The sequence below is a fragment of the Fukomys damarensis genome, unplaced genomic scaffold (genome assembly GCF_012274545.1).
Source record: "Fukomys damarensis isolate Sample0158 unplaced genomic scaffold, DMR_v1.0_HiC HiC_scaffold_9, whole genome shotgun sequence".
In the NCBI taxonomy this organism is placed as follows: Eukaryota; Metazoa; Chordata; class Mammalia; order Rodentia; family Bathyergidae; genus Fukomys; species Fukomys damarensis.
This window is the reverse complement of record NW_022900921.1, coordinates 15,499,982-15,505,051: the sequence shown is the minus strand read 5'-3', so window position 1 is coordinate 15,505,051 and position 5,070 is coordinate 15,499,982. Positions and strand designations below refer to the sequence as shown.

The following is a 5,070-nucleotide window of genomic DNA, read 5'->3' as shown; positions in this document are numbered from 1 at the left end:
GTTGATGATCAAAATTTCAAACTGCTTGGTTAACATCTACCAAGTAAAACCCTGGGTTGCCCTAGAGGACATAAGAGAAAAGCAAGGTTAAGATTCCATAAAAATGCATTCTTTCCGTATCAGGTTTTACTTCTTCATATAAAGAACTGCTCAGATAGGAATAGGTTGGTGTTAGGGAGACATTAAGATGTACAAGCTACCAAAAATTAAGAACCCTCTGACTGGGAACTTATTTCTGTAGACTGGAACTTCTTTTTGTTTACAGGCCTGTTCACTTGGTTTTAACAATTTCACACTGGTTGAATTTCATTCTGGCTGAATTAAGAAAAAGTGGTTTGAACCCAAAAATGTGACTCTAAAATAAAGTCAAATAAAGGTCCAAGGTAGTGGGGTGTGCAACATTCTTATTTTTTCTTTTATGTATCAAGTGATTAAACTATTCTGCATAACTGTGTCACACGTATAGGTGAGGTATCAGCTCTTTGAGGAGGCACCTAGAAAAGAGTATTTTGGGCTTTTTCACAGAGGGTTTTATAAATTTAAAAAATACTGAGCTTGAGCAATAAGGTCTAAAAATGCAAAAGGCTGTGAAGGACAGAAAAAAAGATACTTTTGAAACTACACAAGATATGGGTGAGGAATGATCTTGAAGGAGGTTATTTTAACAATCTATAACAAAAACGAAACGACAATGGCAAGATATTTGTATCTGACTTTTGTTGCCTCTGGTATTCCGAGAAGAAAAAGCATTGTTACAAGTTCTAGTCTTACGGTCACACAGAAGATGGAAGAAGACCCTTCCATAGTCCTTCTCAAATCCTTCTTTATACCAGAACTGGCCCTGCTTTTACACTTCCCCGTCCTTTTGTAAGGTCCAGTCATGCAGTCGTGCACAGCACTTTGCGGTAGGAGTTTCTGTCTCTGTTGAGTAAAACCCGAGGAACCAAGATGGATCCTGGACTCTGCACCCTTCTGAACAAGGTGAGAATTTCTTGTCATCTGCACAGCTGTTCTCGGTTATCCGCCAATTCAAGTTTTTCACTTACCTTTTTGCAGTGACGCATAAGTGGATTCGTGCTATTCTTAGAAGGGAGGCTAAATTTTTTTTCAGAATCAGATGCTTTCCCTTTTTGCCTAGGATCATTTTCGAACATATGGTTGGAGGCAGAGTGAACTCAAACCTATTATACGGAAAGGTCATTCCACTAACATATTTGGGAGTTCACAGATCGGTGCTACCATGGAGAATGCTTTGGGTCATGGGACTTCATGATGAATTCCTGGGTGGGCAAAGGTGCATTGAAGACAACCTTGATTTCAGTGTGAATTCAGAGGCGTCTGTGTTTGAAGTTAACATTCGATTTGTTGGAGGCCTGCCTGCAGAATATTACCTTTCAGGAGAAGAGATATTCAAGATTAAAGCAGTTCAACTGGCTGAGAAACTCCTTCCTGCCTTTAATACACCTACAGGGATTCCCTGGGCAATGGTGAATCTAAAAAATGGAGTAGTGCGAAACTGGGGCTGGGCATCTGCAGGTAGCAGCGTTCTGGCTGAATTTGGTACATATGGAGTTTGTTCAGCTTAGCTACTTGACACGGGACTGGTTTGCTACGAAAAGGTCGTACATATTCAGAAACTACTTCAGAAAATGGGTCGTCCAAACGGTCTTTATCCAAATTATTTGAACCCAAGAACTGGGCGCTGGGGTCAATATCACACATCAGTTGGTGGTCTGGGAGACAGTTTTTATGAATACTTACTGAAAGAGTGGTGTATGTCAGATAAAACAGACCATGAGGCCAGAAGGATGTATGATGATGCTATAGAGGTGATAGGAAAACATCTTGTTAAGAAGTCCCAAGGTGGTCTTGTCTCGGAGAAAGGAAGAACACGCACCTGGAAAAGAAACGGGGGCAGTTGGCCTGTTTTGCTAGTTGACTGTTTGCACTAGGAGCAGATGATTCCAGAAAGGATGAAGCTGGTCATTATTTAGAGCTAGGGGCAGAGACTGCACACATGTCATGAGTCATATGACAGGACTGCATTAAAACTAGGTTCTGAGTCATTCAAGTTTGTTGGTTCAGTGGAAGCTATGGCTGTTCATCAGGGTGAAAAGTATTTCATCCTCCATCCAGAGGTAACTGAAATCTGTTGGTACCTGTGGCGATTCCCTCATGATCCAAGATGCAGTCAGTGGGGTTGGGGAGCAGCACTGGCCATTGAAAAGCATTGCCACGTCAGCAGTGGGTTTTCTGGGGCCGGAGATGGATATTCCTCTACTCCTACACATGTTGATGTGCAGCAAAGCTTCTTTCTTGCTGAAACATTAAAATACTTGTATCTGCTGCTCTCAGGTGGTGACCTTTAACAGTTAGACCACTGAGTATTCAATACAGAGGCTCACCCTCTGCCTGTGTTTCATTTAGCCAGCACCACACTTTCAGGTACTGCTATTCAATGAAAGCAGCTCCAGAAGGACCATTCCTACCTGTGTTTTGTTTACATGGACTACTACAATAACAAATATGAAGAGGCATCTTTTGAAAGCTTAGACCTCTAAGCCAGTACGACAGGGTGAAACTCTTCCCTGCAAGACTTTTCAACATGTAAATACACCAACTTTAAAGTTACTCCATTTTCTACTTGATGAAAATGTGTTCTGGTACATATAGGACAGAGCCCTGATGTACTTTGATTCATAATGAGGTGGTTATTTGGGAAAGAATGCCCATCACTTTTGTATTTTTAGAGCAAGCCAAGAACATAGAGTGCCTTGCAGGAGTTAGAGATGGCCTTTGGAAACAACTATATATTTGTTTCCTCCCACAGTGGAACAGCTTTCAAATCAAATATTTACACATTGCTTACCCCTTTTTTCTCCATTTTAATCATGGAATAAACTAAAATAAATAAGAACAAAAGAAGAGTGTATCTATATCAGTAACAAGAGGACTCAAAAAAGGAACAGAAGTACCCACCGTGTGTAATTTTCCATGTTCCCATTGGATGACTAGACTGGCAACCATTTCAGTCCCAATCTATTTCATTGAAATTTCTAAGTTGAATTTAATTCACTGGGGACATGATCTCACAAAGAATACCCTTGAAGTCTTTCTCTATGTATGGTTCATTGAAACTGCTATTTATCAACTTTGGAGTTTGGATTTGGGGTTTTCTGCATGATCAGTCTGTGTAGGTAGCATAGTAAAAAGTGGGGAAAGTGCCATTTTGTTGCCTTGAAACTTGTTCTTTCTTAGTGAAATCCTTGGTTTTTGGTGGTTAGTGATTATTTTTCCAAGCCAACAAGTCTACCAAGTAAAATTATATACTTTATTTTCATTAAAGAGTTGAGTCATTCAACTTACAATTTTGTGACTTGACAAAATTTCCTCTTCTATTATGCAGCTTTGAATTTGCCACGTTAAACTGAATTACTTTGACAACTTATTAAAGCAAAAACAAAACAGTGAAACTTCCTTAAACATTCTGTCTGGAATGGGCACGGGATCCTTTATTCATCTTATCAGGTGAATGAGATATTCACAAGTCTGTTTTTTAGTTTATCCAAGAATATTTATAGAAATGCAAAGAATCAGAAGAGCTTCAAAATAATTTTAGTGATAATTGTGTATTCACTGTATCTTAAGTATCCATGTGAATGTTTGTGTGTGTGTGTGTGTGTGTGTGTGTGTGTTTGTTTTTGCTTTTGAGACAGAGTCCCACTATGTAGCTGAGACTGACCTGGAACTCACTATGCAGCCCAGGCTGGTCTCAAGTTCACAATGATCCTCCTGCCTCAGCTTCCCGAGTGCTGGGATTACAGGTGTGCACCACCACACCTGCGTTAGTGTGAATATTGAAACTGGACAAAACTGGCAACTAACCCTGAGCTCAGGCTTCGTTTGTCAGTGAGTAAACATAATACCTCAACAAACATCGTGTACAAATACTTTGATAGTTATGTTAAATATAATGGATATTTTATGTTAATGCTAATTCTTATTTGAAGCATTTTGAAGCAAATATGGCTGTTTATTTACTTGCTGATAGGGTAAACTTTATAGTTTTTTTGTCTTTTCAAATCTCTGTTTCTTTCTGGTTGAGATTTAGAAGTAATTTTGGCTCCCTTATTTCCTCCAAATTGGTATCATTTACTGAACTTCTAATGTGTGGAAGGATTGTATGAAGTGCTTTACAAAGAGGTATCTCATTCTTGAAATATTTCTAGAAACTCTGCCTTGGTTAACAAGTGACAAAAGAAGCTGAAACGTGTGACTCAAACCCTTACAGGTGGTTTGCAGGTCAGAAGAGTTTTCAAATGTAGAACTCAGCCCATGTGTGCTCCGTTCTTCATTGCCAGCGTCTGTTCTCCCTGCTTACCACCCCCTATTGGCTTTCTTAAGGAACATTAATTAGTACATGGCGGCTATCTTATTCATTTGTAATGTGTTCTGCATCTGTTCATTTAGATTATTTTCCCCCTTCATATCCTGAAATTCTCAAATGGGTCTCCTAGTTATCAATGAAAACATAGCCATGTAACCCATATAAAGATGGTACAGTCAAGCAACTGATTGAAGCATCCCAGGTATGCTCTTTCCAGTAAATTTTCAGGCCTTGAGGACACAGAAACAATATTCCAGTCTTATATAGTGAGGATCAACTAAAGAAGAAGTAAAAGAAGGCGCCATTATTTGAATCCTTTAAGCAGCTGTGCCCGACTCTGTTTCACCCTACTGTGCATCCAGGAGAAGGAAAACTTAAAACTAGCTTCAGTTAGGTTTCCGAAATCTGTAAGCAAACAATTCTAGTTGAAAACTCCCAATACATACTTACTTGAATAGTACATGAGGACCTGATACCTTTGCTGCATTTAATACTGACTGGTATTTAATGGCTGATCAAATGACACTCCCACACTCCCTCCGCACCCTATGAGCTTGGAGAAGGGAACATTTGCCTCTTCACTCCAGTAAATAAAATTCACACTGACTCTAGATGCCAAGTTATCTTACACAGTGAGGAAGAGAAGTCCGGAGAGGGGGAGATGCAGATGAGTTAAGAATGAT

The 5,070-nt window shown here is 39.6% G+C and overlaps 1 pseudogene; it reads left to right on the top strand.

The window, feature by feature from the left end:
- The first annotated feature begins 948 nt into the window (after window positions 1–948).
- LOC104861006 lies at window positions 949–2,462 on the top strand (annotated as a pseudogene).
- Window positions 2,463–5,070: the final 2,608 nt, after the last annotated feature.